This window comes from Curcuma longa, chromosome 6 (genome assembly GCF_044706935.1).
Source record: "Curcuma longa cultivar G26 ecotype Majalengka, Jawa Barat chromosome 6, ITB_CL_G26_1.1, whole genome shotgun sequence".
Lineage (NCBI taxonomy): Eukaryota > Viridiplantae > Streptophyta > Magnoliopsida > Zingiberales > Zingiberaceae > Curcuma > Curcuma longa.
The window spans coordinates 9,153,413-9,172,077 of NC_133866.1; the positions used below are offsets into that span (position 1 = coordinate 9,153,413).

Consider the following 18,665-nt stretch of genomic DNA (forward strand, 5'->3'; position numbering starts at 1 on the left):
GTTCTCCAGTTTTTACATATCCTATAGTGATCAAGCCTTGTTGAATTTTCTCACGAACAAAATGACAATCAATTTCAATGTGCTTAGTCCGCTCATGGAACACGGGATTCGATGCAATGTGAATAGCAGCTTGATTATCACACCATAGTTTTGCTGGTATTAAAATTTTGAGCCCTACTTCAGTCATTAGTTGATATATCCACATTATTTCACACACACACTACAAGAAAAAAAGGATTTCTCGGCGGTTTTAAAATCGTTTAGCGGCGGTTTGGAACCGCCGCAAAATCATTTCCCGGCGGTTTGGTAAACCGCCGCTGATACCGGTGTCGTTAAACCATTTAGCGGCGGTTTTAGAGAACCCCTGGAATAACCGCCACTAAAGTAGATTTTTCGGCGGTTGTTTTTGTGGCGGTTCAAAATATTTCCCGACGGTTTGTTTAGTGGCGATTAGAAATAATTTTTCGGCGGTTATTTTTGCGGCGGTTCGAGATAATTTCCCGGCGGTTCTTTTAACGGCGGTTAGAAATGATTTCCCGGCGATTTATTTTTTGCGGCGGTTCGAATTGATTTCCCGGCGGTTTGCTAAAACTGCCGCAAAAAGTTTTCCCGACGATTTGCTAAAACTGCCTCAAAATGGTTTCCCGGCAGTTTCAATATGTCGTCGGTTGATTTCCCGACAGCTTTGAAACCACCGGAAAACTATTTAAAAGCGTTATAAATTACGTTAACAACAGTTTAAAATTTTTATTGATTTGTTTCGATTGTCAAAGAAAAATAACAATAAACAACAACATCCAATAAAACATTCAAACTGTAAAAGTATTTTACAATTGTACTCAACATTTTAATTGAAAATGTTCTACTAGATTGCTTCCAAATAGCAATTAAGCTTTAACAGCCTGAGAGAGAAAATCGATAATTACACAAAATTTAGGTGTTACATTTTAAAAGGTGTGTTCGCAACCTTCAAAGTTACATTTTGTCCTCTCAGTCACCTTGAAGCAACTCTCAGTCACCTCGCTTGCTTCATGCATGTGTTCATGTCGTTTAATATTCTTCTTCAGCTGTTTTGTTCCACAAATCACACAATCAACGTATAGAAGAGAAGTTTTGATATGTTCTTTAAGGTATTCTGCATTTGTGAATGTCTTCATACATCCAGGTTCATTGCAAACAACTTTCACATATTCCAATTTAACTGTAACAAAGACTTGGTTTAGCTCGCAATGATTAAACTAGAGTATAAGGGACTATAAGAACCACAAAAAAAATACTGAACCAATTAGAAAAATTGGCAAATATGAACCGTTAGAAAAAATAAAGCAGCATAATAAATAATAAGAATGCAGGGACTATAAGAACCACAAAAAAAATACTAAACCAAGTAGAAAAATTGGCAAATATGAACTGTTGGAAAAAATAAAGTAATCTTTAGGATAAACCAAAAAGTTCCACAAATTCTTCCATCTTTGAGAGTTTAACGGCCACCTCTACCTGCAACACCAGCAGCGTCCAACTCATTATTTGCAAAAGTTCCACGAATGAATTAGGAAAAGGAAAAAGAAATTGCAGCAATTTACTCACAAGTGGTGCAAGTGCTTCCTGTGAATCTCTTCATGTTTTTGTTGAATCATTCTCGTACTACTCAATGTAGACTCGGACAGTAGCGCCCACAGAACCATCAGTGTAGACTCGGCAAAATAAAATGTCATTAGGTTTGCATTCAAGAAAACAATTATAGTGAATAGCATGATATCTGAATGCTGCAGGGAAAATAACAAGTAGAATTACTTGTTAAGATTAGGAAGTGATGCTTGAAGGTTCACCAAATGTGCCATAAGTGCCTTATAGCTCCACCAACATTTCTCAATAAAAATCCACTCAAAGAAAGGGGCACTCAAAGGAAGATGTACCAAGTTTGCCCCAATAAACATGATATACATTATAACAATATGTTATGTTTGAAAGCTAGCTAGCAGTTTTTATTACAAGATTAATGGAAAGATAGCCTACATTTTACAACCAAAATGCATAGAGGGAATAAAATAATTTAACAAACCTGTCCCAAAGCTCTCTTCACCACAAATTGAACACTACATCAAGGGCAGCAGATGTTGGCATACTCCTGAAGACCAGATCAGCAAAGTTGACTCTTGAAAGTGTGTATCATATATGTGATCAATGCATCATAGGATATTGTGGCCAAAGATAATTTTGGTGTTGCATTTTAATTCAGTAATATAAACTGAATGGAAATCTTCACTATAAAAACTCCAAAAATAAAAAATTTCAATATTGTGGCCAGTTTATCGCTGCTAAATAACTGCTGTTAAGCAGCTCTTTTCTAGTAGTGGATTTTGACCTCAGGATCTGGTTCACCTGAAATTGTTTTAAAGCAATCTCCATGAACTAATAAAAAACAATCTGGCATATCAATCTTAATCAATATGAAGCAATGCATAGTTGCTTTCGTCTACAATGCCTAACATATCACTGATCGCATTGAAGATGAATAAAAGAGTACTATCATAAACAGTCCATGCCCTAGGAAACAAAGCATGATATGTTGAGTGTTAACCAAAATATGCTAGCTAGAGAATATCAAATGGACTAAACCTGATCATGCAAAAACATGGGAGGTAAATTCACTTACTTAGAACTTCCATAGCTTGCCGAAGTTGATGAATTCCTAACCTTCCTCGAAGAAGACAGAGAGGCCGAAGTCGGTGGCCTTGAGCGGTGCATCCTCGTCCTTGTTCAACAAGAGGAAGCTCTCCGACTTGAGATCCCTGTGCATCACCCCCATCGAATGGCATGTGTGCGAACTCCTAGGTGGTGGAGTACCTGTGGGCGGCGACCTAGATTGTGGAGGTCGTGACACTGGAGGAGGTGGGGATGGAGGAGAAGGTGGACGGCTTCGAGGACAGAAAAAGGCACAAATAAACACAACAAGACCTTAACTTTAACCTAGGAATCATGCACCTACCTTCTTCTTCTGCTTTCCTCTATGAGATTTGGTCGGCTTCGAGGACGCGGCGATTGAACTCCTCTTCAATGGCTCAAAGTCTGACGATCTTACCCTCTACGGCAACGCTACTCTCGAGCCCTACCTTCCTCATCGGATCTCGCCAGCAACAGTAGCGGCTGCCCTTCTCGTCCGCCGTCCTACCCTTCTCGTCCTTGTTCCTCTTCTCCATCACCCCTGTTCCCTCGATCTTCCCTGGCCACGGCCTCGCCTTTTTCTTTGCCCCCGCTGCTGGTACCTTTGGCACCGTCGCCTCCCAGCAAATTGGTCTCTTCAACTTGGCGGAGCTTTTTCTTTCGGAGGCGGGGCTTTATTAGGGTTAGGAAAGAGAGTTAGGGCAGCAGTCAGCGAAGGACGGTCGTCCGATTGAAATCTAAGGGCTAAGGGCTTTCCTTGGTATCTAAGAGATCCACGTCCATGCTAATTAGTGTTATTTTGATTAAATAAAAAATTATTTTTAAATCATCAAAAAAATAGAATATAGTGGCGGTTAAATTTTAAACCGCCATAAATTAAATTTTAAATCGCCGCGAATTACTAAACCGCCGCAAATCAAATTTAAACCGTCGCTAAGACGATGACGAAGCCATCTTGCAACAGGATTTGAGAATGGATAAATTTCATGGACTTCGAGAGATTATAGCTTTTGCAATCACTGGCGGCGAACGAAGTTGAAGATGAGTCCGAAGAGGATGAATTGCAAAGGGAACGACTAATCCTTGACAAGCGATTGAGATCGCCAGAGTAAAGAGGGAGAAAATAGAAGTGGACAGATGGAGAAGGGCAGGAGACCGGAGAAGAGGATGGTCGCGGCAAGGGAAGAAGAAGGAGGAGAGGAAACCTTAAACGCTGCGTCGCTAAGGGAAGGAATCACCTTAACATTAGGTTAATCAGCGCAATTAAAATTGAGCTAAACCGGCTTTTAAAAAAACCTAGGTTTTTTCTGTAACGATTGAACCGATTACTATAGCAAATCAGATTCAATCTTAGTTCACTAACCAAACGACTTCCGATTTGACTCAAACTAATTTTGTTTGATTAGTCTTTGCAAGACGAATCTTCTCGTCCTTTTTATTTTGTCAAAACCTCTTTCATCACGAACCAACCCAAGTTAGTTCGATTTGGTTCAAACCTCTCTGACTTAATCGAAATAGGTTTCGTTGATTTTGTCTTTGCAAGACGAGTTCCCTTCTCTCACTAGCAAAATTTTTGATATCTTATGATGGATATTAATTAGTTGTAATTTATTTTGTAGGAAATTCAATTTGAAGAAAACTTAATTCTGGTTCGAGTCCGGGTCAATTCGGATTCAATTTGGCTCAATCAGATTCGAAATCAGCTTGGTTTAAACTGCTGGTTCAACTTGAATGCGATTCAAGCTCAAATTCAGCCCAACCCATTTGAAGTCAGCCTGTTCAAATTAGGGGTTGGTTCATTTCAAATAACCCAGTTCATGTCAAGCCGGCTCAATCAGTTTCGGTTCAAGCCACGGTTCATGCGTGCGGTTAAAAGGCAAAAATCAGTTGATTCACGGGGAGGGGGGGGGCTCACTCAAGATTTGGGAAGCTACAGTGCTTCCCAAAATCGTGAGTACTGTACATCTTCCTCATCGCCGCCGCGATTTCGAGCCCCATCGCGTGCTCCACCGCCTCCATCGTCCTCTCCGATCAGCCACAGAGCTGCGGCCGGCGTCCACGAAGATCGACGAGCACTGACGCAAGCGCAGGGGACTCCACCGTGGGTGATTCGTTCAGGTGAGCAGCGCTCTTCAACCCTCCGATTCTTCAGCGTTGTCGGTGATTCGATCCAGCGATTGGTGGCCGGTAGTATTCCCTTTAGTGAGGTTTCTAGCCGTGGGTGATTCACTCCGGTCGGTTCCTCATTGATCCGCATCCACCGAAGCTCGGTATAGGACGCCGAGCTGTGCTTCGATCATTTCCTTCATCGAGGACATGAGGTAAGGTCTTGTTTGGTTTTCTTTGTTTGTGATTCGCAGCAAGGGTGAGCTAAGCAAGAACCGAAGCTTATTTCTTCTTCCATTTGAGCTCACCGGAATTGGCCAATTATAGCGGCGCTCTTCCGTCCATATTGGTGTAAGTTATGGCGGCGCTCTTACATGCACTAGAATTGGCCAGTTATGGCGGCGCTCTTACATGCACTTCTATTCTATATCCACTGAGTATCTAATGCTCACTACCCAGACCCTGTGTTATTTTATTTCCTCCCTAGGTAGCAGATAGGTTATTCGAAGCTTGGAGATTCAGTCGGTTGATTCTATCTCACTTCAGGAGGTTTAGATAGTGGTTGGTATGGTTTATAGTTGTTTTCAGTTATGTTTTGTATTCCGAGGACATGTATTCATGGTTTGGACTATAGTTGTGGTTTGGATTTATCATATTTCTGTAGTTGTGTTGGATTTGTGTTGTGGTTATTTGTGTTGTTGGATTTACGATGTTTTCGTTACGTAAAATTTGATTATGTTGGTTAGTATGCATGTGATAGTTGTTGTGTGGCCGTGTAGGCCTTATTTCATATCTGTTTGTAGCTTATGTGTGTTTATTGGACGTGTAGTCCTATTTCCGGCCGCATGTGGCCGTGTATCTATGCATGTATTTAGGGAAATTGTCATAATTACTGGAGAGATGCTGTCGAAATTTTTCGGATGACCTTCTCGGGACGTGACAAAGGTTCATCCCATACATAGTATTTAGCATCACATCTCAACTTACTAACCTATGCTTGTGAGAAATTTGCAGGTATAACTCATGCAACCACATAATTAATGATGTCTTCATACCATGGTAAGTCCTCTTGCAATTTCAAAAGTTGTTCATCCTGAAAGAAATCTGGTATTGGTGTAGGCTCACTGTTGGAAAGAAAGGTTCCAACTATTTTCCCTAAATCGACGGTCAAAGGTTGACCACCAAAAACTACACCGGAAATATGATTGTGGTGATAGTCAGAAAACCCCAAAAAATGATTGTGACAATCGTTGTTACGTATTTTATGGAATAAAGTTTTCTCTCAAATCGATCGTTATCAATCATTAGCTAGTACAGAAGACGGTGACGTGACTCGTGGTTTCGGAAGTCGTCCAGACGATAGCTTGGCGTGGATCACCATTAGGGATGGAACTTCAACAAGGGCCGCTCGATTGATGTCAATCCCGATGTTGTTGAGCAGCATCTATCAAGTATGCGTAGAATAATTTATTATTCTACAAAAATTTTAAATTCCAATCATGCCTTGTACCTGTTATTTATTGTATTTGCATGCATGTGTTATGATAATTACTTTTAATTATTATTCTATTTTTGTTGTGCATGTTTGCGAAATGTGTAAACACGTTCATTGCACCAGGATGATCCCAACACTATGAACATAGAATTTGGCACAACGTTTCAAATTTTTATGAAATATTTAATGCAAGAAGGACTCTTTATGGGTCTGGTAGGTTCATCATCAATATCTTCAATGAATCATAATGTGGGAATGGCAAGCCAAAGCATTCGACAGTCTGCTCATCAAGAAGATCATCAAGATTTGGCAAGTGGTCAGCGTGCAAAAAGATTCTATTCAACAGGCTACGGGATTGCTGGAATCATTGTTTGCCCCAACATAGTGGCATGGCAAAGCAGAGGCATTCAGTGTTATGCTAGCACATAGATCAGAGGCACCTAGTGTTATATTTGTGAGGTGTCTTAAAGCAATCGTCTTACGGTTGAACTATTTTTTAAATAAATCAAAATTCACTATTTAAGTGCATATTTTATATGTTTGATTGGATCTTACACTTATTTACTGAATGTCCATAATACAATTCATAGCATGAGAGAATTTGTGATTAGATCACAACTTGTGAACTATATGTGTAATTATGAAAGTATTAAAATTATCCTTAGTCAATGAATTGATGAACATCAACGTCATCAATTCTGTTGAGATTAGCATGTTTTAAACTCCTTAATTTACCAAGCAACTGTTCTCACTGGCTGGAGATATTGGATGTTGAGAGTTAAACGCGGATGTTAATTAAAGGTAACTATTTCATTGGAGTGACCTGCCGTGAGACTTTATATGGTTCTATACATATGTCAATGAAGATCTCAGTGTAGCTTAAGTGTGAGTTTCCTTAGACTTGCAGTATTCAAGTTACCTTGGTCGTAGAAGCTTATACTTTGACATCTTAAGTAAGCATCTCTGAGGAGCTGTGGATCCGAGATGATTGAGTATAAGTTGAAGTACCCGAAGGTGTTTGAATAGCCCATAAAGGATTCACCGCTCTTTGTAAAAGAGACGTATACCCTGCGGTCGTTTGTTTGAATTGTTATTGAAAGTATTTGGCCAAAGCATCACATGTCAAGAGTATGACACTCTTGGAGATATGTACGAGTAACCTGAATCTATAAACCAAGAAAGCAAGTTTGGGCTAGGTGTAACGTAGTTAGCCTAGCGGGGACTAACACACACAGACCATGTTCTGAACCAATCGAGTATAAGATGGTGAAAGGAATGAGGCACGTTTCATTATAGTTGCTAAAGGGTTTAGAAATTATTTTAGAATCAGTTGTTGATTTTTTGGTCAATTGGAGATCATGATGTACCACTAGGTGTCACTCATGATCGATCCGAAATTAAGGGTTAATTACGGACGACTAACATAACCAGAAATCTATTGGGTCACACGCACTACAAGTTTCTTAGAATGACTTAAAACGAGTTTGAGAATTAGAGTCTCAGAACGAGAGAAATGAAGTCCGGACAGATCGGACAAAGACAAAATGATGGTTTTCGTCTTATGAAGATGAAATAAACAAAATCGATAGTGGTTTGATTATTAAACCAAATGATTTAGTTTTAAACCAAAATTGAACCAACTTTATTTGATTCATGATGGAAGGTATTTTGACAAAATGGAAGCAATGACAGGCTTTGTCTTGAGAAGACCAAATAAACAAAATTTATTTGGGTCAAATCGGAGATCGTTTGATCACTGAATCAAATATTCTAGTTATGAACCAAGATGAACCAAACCAAACCTAGTTCAAATTGAACCAAACCATATTTGAACCCGGTTTAAGGAAAAACCCTAAACAAGCTTCTCTAGTTCACTCATCTCAGTTCGGCGTCTTCCTCAAGCCTGTGATCGCGCTCCTCGTAGACGACCCCGGTCGCCGCCTCCAAATCGGGAAGGAGATCCCGATCGGCTGAATCTCACACGAAATTGGATGGAGATCTTCCTCTGACCGTCCGTGTGCAAAGTTGGAAGGAAGAAATCGGATTTCTTTCGATCTGCCAATGTCCGAGAAAGGAAAGAAATCTGGCTAATCTGGCGAGGTTTGGGTTTGATCCTTTAAAAGGGAGCTTGCTGATAGGTTGCTATTTGACAGGGTCAATTAGGGATTATTCTGGACTAAATCGATCACATTTTATGTTGTAATTGGGTTTGTTGAGCTTGATTCTTATCTTGGATGAAATTATGCCATCATTTTATTTTTTTCATGAATTTTTTATAATTATTGATATTAATTTTGAGATCTCTGATTTTTACAGGAATTAGAATGAAAGGAATGATAATTGGAGGGCTCAATTGCAATTCTGGTTCGAGTCCGGGTTAATTCTGATTCAATTTGGTTCAATTAGATTCAAAATCAACTTGGTTCAAGCTGATGGTTCAACTCAAGTGCGGTTCAAAGATCAATTCAGCTGAATTCAATAAGCTCAGCTCGACCACAACCCAAAGTTCAATTCAATTGGCTCAACTCAACCAAAACCCAAAGCTTGGCTCAGCTCAACCATTTAAATTGGCTCAACCAAAACCAAAACACAAGTTTAGCTCAATCACATTGAGCTGAACCGGTTCATGAGGGAATAAAAAGGAGCTGGCTCGATCGGAAGAAGCGGGGCTTGGGTGCTAGGGTTTCACGAAGTCTTCTCTCGCGCGATTTTTTGCCATTCTGCCTCTGAGCTCCGCCTTTCTTCCCCGACATCCCGATCTGGTACAAACGACGCCGGCAACCCTGTGGATCGACGAGCGCCATCCCTCCATTTGACTTCCCACCGCGAGCGGAACGCTCCAGTGTGAATCCTTCCCCTGTCTTCGTTTCTCCGCGTCTGTGAGCAGAGTGCCCAATTATGGTGGTCGGTGATCGCTTTCCTCTTCGCGTCCATAGAAGCGCTGATTGATTTCCGAGCTTTGTTTGCGGAGTGCAACAGAGAGTTACCCGGACCTTGTTTATGGAGCACAACAAGGGATCAGCGGCCTACTTCGTCCTCCATTTCCACCAGGAAATAACAAGGTATGGGTTTTCTTTGATTGCTGACCTTTTGTTTGCGGAGTGCAACAAGAGCTAGTGGCGGAGGTTGGAACCTACACTTGTCTTCTCCGAGCATACCTCCTAGTTAGCAGTGCTCCGGTGTGGTCCATTATCATTGGCGCAACTCATCTCAGAGTGTTGGCTATCTCTGTTATGAATCGGGATTCCACATCCAAACCCTAACCCTAGCATGAATTAGATTCATTTGATTTATCCCTGTTCTGTTCTGTTCTTACAGATCAAAAACCCCCCATGGTTTGCTTTGTTTATCTCTGTTCGATCATGGATAGGCAGGATTTAAACCCTAGAATTACTTATTGCATTGGTTGCTACTCTTGTTTGATGTTATTTTGTAAATACCCAATAAGTTATTGATTGATTGAGGAGTTGAATGAATTGTTGATTGTGAATTGGAATAAAATCTTTGGTTGTGAATAAGTAGTTTGTATTATATTTGGCATGATGTATGTTGTTGTGTTGAAGGTTTGTATATTGTTTGTCTTGCAATTGTAATTTAGTATGGATTTTATATGATTTATCATGTTGTTGTATATTGTAACACTGTAATTGTATAGAGTATTGGATTTTATATGATACATGACTTGTAGTGTTGTAAGATTGTAAAAATTGTAAAGATTGTAATCGGTGGTAGGTTAGTATGATGTTGATTCATGTTGTATGTTGATCTATTGTCATTGTTTATGATTTAGTTGTTGTATGAATTTGTATGGTGGATACTTGTTTGTATAGTCCATGTAGGGTGAGTAGTGTATGTTATGTAAATGAAGCATGTTGTGTGTTGAATTTGTATAGACAAGATTCATGTAATAATTGTTGAATAAATGGTGTGAATATATTTTGTATTATATATTGTTTGCGATCATTGTTGTGTGCAATAGTTGTTGTATGTTAATTCAAAATAATGTATGTAGTATGTGTGTGGATGTATGATGTATGACATATATGTTGTATGCTTGTACATATTGTAGGAATAATGTCATGTTGTATGTTGTAGTTGTAAGTGGAACTAAGCGTGTTAGCATTGTATATAAATGTGATTGTAGTGGGTATCATGTTTTGACTTATTGTTTAATATTGTAAATATGTTGGTTAGATGTACATTGTTAGTTGTTTAATTTGTATATTGTACATGAAACATTGTTGAATAAATATAGGATTAGGAATGCACACTTGTATGATTAGGATTCTTTTATTAATTGTGAATTCAATTGTGAATAATTAGCATTGTAAATGGGAATAAATAAAGTCAATAACAAAACTCCGCACCAAATGTCTAAGACAGCTTTCATCATTAAGTCCAAGAGAGACGACCTGGACCTCTCTGTACCACTTTAGGCGATAGTTAGGGGTTTGGTAAATAAATAAATAATTAATTTTGATGGGTGTGAGTGACAATAAATAAGGGAATAAATTATATAAATAAAACAATCCCAAACACACTATCATCACTTGCCGGTAGCCTTGTTGTCATGGTGTGAAGTCCTAACCTCTGCTCTCCTCCTTGCTCCTCTGTGCTCCTCTATTTCCCAATCGAACGCGCGAGGAGAAGGGCTGATCGTCGCTGTTCCTCCCTTTCCTGATCGTCGGACTTTACTGAGCTGCCAGAGCTTCCTTCCTTTGGTTCGTTACTAACTACTAGAACCTTGTGGGTTGCTACCGTCGACCAAGGAAGCTTGCCGGAGCTATTGTCACTTTGCCGGAGAAATCCTCTTCTCGCCGAAGTTGCTACCGGAATGAGGAGATCGCTGCCTAGACCCGTTACCGAAATGTCGAGTGCTGTCGGGATATGTCGCCGAAAGATTAGACACTTCGAATATTTCCATCATCATCGGAAAGGTTCCGGTCATGTGCCTTTGTGACTTTACCAGAATTAGATTACCGACAATCGTTAGAAAGCCCCGGAAACGAACACAATATGTGTTGTTGTATATTTTCAATATTAGAATTTTCTCTCGTATCAACCGTTGTTACTTAACGACTAGTACCACAACTAGCGACGTGACTTGTGGCTTGAGAAACTGTCTAGACAAGAACTTGGCGTGGATTATCGATAGAGGCGGACTTCGATGAAGCTGCTAAGTTCATGTCATTTTCGCTGAGCATCATACGTCAGGTATACGTAGAATAAATTATTATTTTAAAAATTTTAATTTCACAGCTATACCATATATATTGTATCTTGCATGTGTATGCTGCTAGTGTTGTAATAACTTAGATTTTATTTTTTTTTCTTCCGCTGTATACGTTTTTGAAACGCATAAACACGCGCAATGCACCAGGCCGTTCCCAACACCTAGGACCATGCTGGTGCATAGGGTGAAGACACCCAGTGTAGTGGCGGAGGAACCTAGTGTGGAGTCGGTGAGCAGTACATAGGGATCCAGTGCAGAGGCGGTGCACCAAGCGGACACACCCAATGCCTTCCTAGCGCACAAAGTGGAGGCACCCACAAGCATAATGGTACATAGATTGGAGTCATCTATAGGCATGATGGTGTGTAGACCAGAGGTACCTAGTGTGGTGGTGGTGGCAAGCATTGCGGAGGCATCCAATGAGGAGGCACCCATTGCTAAATTGGCGCATTGAGCGGAAGCACCCAGTGCCATGCATGTGTGGAGAGTGGAGGCATTCAATGCAGAGGCGGTGCGCAGAGCGGAGGCACCTAGTGCCTTATTGGCATGCAGAGTGGAGGCACCCAGTGCCTTGTTGGTGCGCAGTGCAGAGGCAGTCCGTGAAGAAGAGGTGCCCAATGCAACGGCGAGACACCACAAGGTACTGCACAGGGTTGTGGGCAGAGACACTACGGTCGCATATGACTTTTTCAAGCCACGAAGCAACAAGAAGCCATGGGCAACGATTATATGGAAGTCATGCATCATGGCAAAGCATCAATTTGTCATGTGGCTGCATGCAAATGGCAAGATGTGCACCAAAGACAAATTAGTGTACGTGGATTGCAAGACATGGTCGTTATGCCAATGGGAGGAGGAGACGGCGGACCACCTTTTCTTCTCATGCTTAATCATTGTCCCTCTATGGGTGAAGGTTTAGAGATGGCTTCAGATGGACCATCGATTTCGGACAACAACATATATTTTGGATCTATTTCAAAGGTGGTTCTGTGGAAGCATCCTCAACAAGGCACGGCACTTGGGCATTATATGCATGATCTACTTGATTTGGCAAACTCGCAATTGATGTCAATATGAGAGAGGGGTCCCAAGCATAGAGAGGATGTTCATGAAGGTTCAAATGTATGTTTTTAGATTTTTGAATGCTTGTCATGTAAGATCATGACAAATTCTTAATACAATTTACTTTTATAAAAAAAAAGACGATGAAGCTATCCAGATCAAAGATGAAACTGGGAAACCCAAGAACTCACAAATCGAATGCAGGATGTGGGCTGTGATGGAGCTTCAAATGAGCTACGGATGAGGTAGTGAGGTGTTGTCCCGATGATGGAGATGAGTTGTTGTGGCCAGAGAAGGGAAATGTCGGCTTGCTATAGAATCGGATGAAGGAGAGGAAGACTTCATGCATGACGAAGATGAAGGAGGAAGGGTAAAGATTGTGATCTATGGTCGGAGATGGGAAACCCCAAGCTCAGTTCTATCCAGATCTCGATTGGAGTTGATTGGAGAAGGGAGATGGCTTTCGATCTATCGGGAGATCCCCCATTGATTCATTGGATGGTCGGGGTCAATGGTGGAGAAAGAGGATGGTGTCGGTGAGATGAGGATCCTTGAAGTTGGAAGGGAAACCCCTTTACCTACCCCGGTGATGGCTTGCAGTGGAGGTTGGTAGTTGAAGATGAAGAGGAAGAAGGAGCCTCGATGTAGAAGATGAGTTGCCGAATTGGGGATGAGATGTCATGGGTAAGAAGAGTCTATCACTGTGTCAATCCAGATCAGGATTCTTTCATGTAGATTTTGGGTTGAGGAGAGATTAAAATAGGGTCTATTAAGGCTGATTTGGTTGGAAAAAAATCCAAACCCAAGTTGAACCAAGAAAGGTGAATGTAAACCGGGTCCTTCTTCCCATTCTTGAATCAGATTTTTTTCTCCTTCTTAAACCAGATTCATTTGCTTCTACGTTGAACCGGATTTGCCTCAATTGAACCAGATTTTCAATTTTTGATGAACTAACCCATCCAAGCTTGACCCAATCTCCAATTTGAACCAAATTGAGGGCTCAAGTGAATTGATTTTCTCAAGTGATGAACCATATTCTCTAAGTTGAACCAAGCTCAAATTGAACTAGATTGAAGCTTGAACTAACTTCATTAGATGAACCACCACCAAATCATCAAATGTTGTACAACCCAGATACCCCTTGTAAATCAAAAAAAAAAAAAAAAAATCAAATGTTGTACAAAATAGAGTATGTATCAAATTAAACATTAAGGTCTATCGATTAGAAGATATTTTCATTAAAGCTCTAAACAATCCAATGCTCATAAACACATAAGTAATATAAATAAACTGTACGAGCAAATTAAAACATCAAGAAATGAATCAAAATAATGTTTCAAATTGTTAGTTATCAAGGGTTCCTGCTCATGGAAATGTGGTTGGATCGGACGACGGAAGGGTTCCTGACAGTTCATCGCCTGTCGAGAGGTTGGTGGTAAAGACGACGGAGGCAAAGAAACGGCCTCGACGGAGAGGTACCTGTGGGAGGCGAAGCAGGGGAGCAAGGGGCGATATAAGAGCTCTGGCCATAGGGTAATGAAGTTGCTACCACCAACAGCTTGATCGTCGAAGCTCGCGAGGTTGTTGCCTGTGCATGCCACTGCATAGGGACAATCGAGGTGGAGATGCAAAAAAAAAAAAAAAAAAAAAAAAAAAAAAAAAAGAAAAGAAAGGTTTTCCGTCCAATTTGAGTGGACTAAAAAAAAATCCAAAAAGTGAATGGATTTATAAATTTATCTGTTTATTATTTGATAATAAGTAAATAGTGGAAAAGATGAGTAATCCATCCTTCCTCTGTTCCTCGTAAAATAAATAGCGGAAAATTTTTTTGTGAAAAATTTTTCTTAATTTTTTCAATCCACCGTTCCAAGTAAATAGAGCATTAGAGTAGGAGAAAAAAGAGAGGAGAAAGGGAGGTGGGGGTGAGTTTCTCCACTTGTCGGTGTCGGGTAAGAGATTCTACGAAACAAATAGAGAAGCAAGAATGAAAATACTATTTCATATAAACAAATCCATTTAAGATTTTCTCTCCTAATATTATGAATATATAAATTTGGTAAATTCCAATGTGCTTTCAAATTGCAAGAAATGATGTTCCAACAAAGAGAGTCATCATTAACCTTGAAACCCTCGTTCCATCTCAATTGATATCAGCAAAGGATATGATGCACTTGATCCAAAGTATTTCTGGATTGACCCTCTACTATGTGACCCAAGAAGAATGCCCAAGTATTAATCTTCGCAATTTTTCGCACTAAGAAGAAGCGTCAACAACAAAGAGTCAAATGCTCGCCTGCCATTCATCTATCAAACTGAACAGATTCAACCTGGCTCGAATTAGCCCCTCCACCATATGTCCTTTTCTTCTTAACATGTAAAAAAAATTTAAAAAAAAAATACAAAGAATCTAGAAATAGAAACTAGAACCTAAATCCCTAAGAAATAGGAACTAAAATTAGAACCCAAACATCAGAAACTAGAACCTGAATTAAGAACTAGAACCCAAAATTCTGATCTGAAATCAAAACCTAGAAATTAGAGCCACTACAAGAATTACCCATATTAGTGATGGAAATTTTCGTCGTTAATTGGTCGCTAAACTGATTTAGCAACCGGTTACCGACAGAATAAAACGGTCATAAAAAATTTCATCAAAAATGAATTTAGCGACGGAAATATAATTTTTATCACTAATTAGTAACCGAAATTATTCCATCACTAATTAGCAACGAAATATTTTTTCCGTCACTAGATTTAATGACGAAAATTATATATATTTTTGTCGTTAATATTTGGATGGAATTTTTTTCATCCGAAAATTATATTTCCATTGCTAATATTTGAATGGAAATTTTTTGCATCCAGATATTAGTGATGGAATTTATTATTCTATCGCTAATTTAGCAACAAAAAGAATTTATTTTTCTATCGCTAATTTAGCTATGAAATAAATATTCTATCACTAAATTAGCAATCAAAAGTTTTTTCCGTCGCTAATTTTTTTAACAAGAAAAAATTTCCATACAAAAATTAAAATTTTGACAGTGCCCCTCTTGTTTCCTAATTTAAACCATGTTTTTATTAACAATTCAAAATAATAACACAATCCATACAATCACAAACTATATCCAAATTATATCCATAATACATTACAACTCATATCCATGATAGATACAACATTCACAACTAACGATACATTCAATATTCACAAACTCATCCATGATAATAACAAAGTTTCATCATTCAACAACAAAATAACATTCAAAAACAAAGCATATGTTTAACAATAAAATCATAGTTAATAAATATATAGTTCAAAAACAATACAATCATAACTTACAGTGCACAAACAAGCACATATATTATGCTTATCCATCACATCTTATCTTGTTAAAAAAAAACTTTCATTAGCTAGTTCTATAGCAAGAACAATATGATAAGTTATTAAATAAAACAAGCATAAGATCTAAACCTCACTACATTATGTATTTTTAAAAAAAATCCGCTTGTATATGAATCTAAAGTTAAAATAGATATACATAAAACTAAAATAATTATCAGAAGAATGCACAAATTGAATCATTAACGTAAGTGTAAGTTGCTTTATAAGAAAACATATAATAATAGAATATAGTATCAAATCATCAAGTATTCAAGTTTGAAGTTCTATCTACATTGTTCTTAAAAAAATGTAATAAAAATTAAAGCTACTTATATTATCAAAATAAACAAAAATATTTTGCATGTTTTATAAGTGATAAATAAAAAACTAAGTTGAAGGTCAACATACCTAAGATAAACTACTTATTAGTAGTGTTTGAGTCTTGGGTCTCCTATGAATCGAAACCATGCAGCATTGGAAAAGAAAAATGACTCATTAATGAATAGCGAGAAAAGAATTCTTCGATTTGCCGCTCTACTATCATCTTGACTCGATCATTCATTGACTGCTCTGATCGCTCTAATGTTACAATCTGATCCCTCAATTCTTGATTTTCTTATATTAAAAATTGCACTTGAGTAGACGAAGAACTAAGTCGACCCTTCGTCTTAGGAGCAATCACAGGATCATATACTACCTGTGCTTGGAAGCCAAGGTCATAGAGGGAGTTCTATTTTGCACCACCGATAACATCATAATATATATCATTTATAGCATCAAAAGATAGAGTATACATGTCCTCTCCCTCTATAGCAGGTTGAAATGCTTGTGCAGCTCGATCATTTATATCGTCTTATGAAAGAAAATATTATTATTATCTACTATAAAATTAATAAAATTAGTCATTGTTAAATGTGAATAGTAATAAAGTTTATATTCTTAGGTCAATGACCTTTGATCAAGTATCAACAAAATGACATCCTTTTTCTTTTGGGTATTACGAAATACCTTTGAATAAATGTTAGATCTGTATAAAGTATTTGCCTGCAAATATAAAAAAATTATGAATTAAAATAAAGTAATTAATAATTATAAAATTTTATATAATTTTATTGTAAACTTAGCAAGTCTATTGCATGTTTTACAATAGATCGTGATCCAACTGTATGTTTTGAGGTTTCCATACTAGGACTAACAATCTCAGTATTTCTATTACTTTGAGGAGTCGATAAATTATACTATTATTTTTCAGCATCCCAAATATTTAGAAATTAATTTGATGATAATTTAATCATAAGTTGATTTGTAAACAATTCACATTAATTTTTAATCAACTTTTAAAGTATGAATAAATTTATAAATTAGCTTTCGCCTTCAAAACTAAATATTTTGATAATTATGAACCATCAAATACGTTAACTAAAATATTAATACATTTTATGTTTAAAAAAATTATTTTGAGAAAACTTCTAACGGTTAATTATTTATTATGTAAAATAGTTTATGCCTTATATCAAGAGATGTAGTAAGAGAGACACTTTTTCATTAAAAAAATAATTATAAAATCCTTTTTAGTCATATAAATTATAAAAGATCTATTTTGTTGAATAATTCAAATTTTATTTCTATTTCTAGTATTAATCATGATATTTTTAATAGTACAATATATATAATTCATTCTTTTAAGCATTCAAATAATTACCTACATCGTCAGATAAAAATTAAAAAATATATATATATTAATCATGAGCTTGGAGTTCCAACCTATCGAAAGGTAAAGTCATCGAGCACGGAGCTCGAAGTTCCGGCCTGTTGTTAGGCAAAGTCATCGAGCGCGAAGCTTGGAATTCCGGTCTGTCGTAAGACAAAGTCATCGAGCTCGGAGCTCGGAGTTCCGGTCTATCGTAAGGCAAAGTCATTGAGCGCGGAGCTCGGAGTTTCGGCCTGTCGTAAGGTAAATTCATCGGGCGCTGAGCTCGGAGTTCTGGCCTGTCGTAAGGCAAGTCATCAAACGCTGAGCTTGGAGTTTCGGTCTGTCGTAAGGCAAAGTCATCGAGCGCGGAGCTCGAAGTTCTGGCCTATTGTAAGGCAAATTCATCGAGCACTGAGCTCAGAAGTTCTGGTCTGTCGTAAGGCAAAGTCATCGAGCGCGGAGCTCGAAATTTTGACCTGTCGTAAGGCAAAGTCATCGAAGGCTTGTTCACACTTTTCATCCCAGGAGAATTTAGCTGCTTTGCGCAATATCTTGAAGAAGGCAGACTTTTGGTAGCTGACTGTGATATGAATCGTGATAATGTCGTGATCCGATCCACCAACTTTTGTACTTCTCTAATATTTCGAGGTGAGGCCATATTTTGTGGGGCTTGTACTTTTTCAAGATTAGATTCTATACCTCTTTCAGTTACTATGTATCCCAAGAACCTGCCACTTTTAACACTAAACAAACACATATTGGGATTTAGTTTGAGATTGTACCTTCAGAGAGTACCACATGTTTCATTGATGTCTCCGATCAGAGTTTCAGTTCGGACTGATTTAATTAAGATATCATCTACATATACTTCCACATTAAGGCCTATCTGATGTTTGAACACTTTTTCCATGAGCCTCTGATATGTGGCCCCTGCATTCTTCAGTCCAAAAGTGTAATTGTATAACAAAAAGTTCCTCCCGAGGTGATAAAGCTAACCTTTTCTTGATCCTCCCAAGCTAAGGGTATCTGA

General features: G+C 38.3%; 1 long non-coding RNA gene across 1 annotated transcript; it reads right to left on the reverse strand.

Moving 5' to 3' along the window:
- Positions 1-870: 870 nt before the first annotated feature.
- On the reverse strand, positions 871-2,608 carry LOC141830398 (uncharacterized). Its single transcript, XR_012601980.1, has 2 exons — positions 1,588-2,608; positions 871-1,497 (listed from the first exon to the last, which is right to left on the reverse strand). It is a non-coding gene; the product is annotated as an uncharacterized LOC141830398 (long non-coding RNA).
- Positions 2,609-18,665: the final 16,057 nt, after the last annotated feature.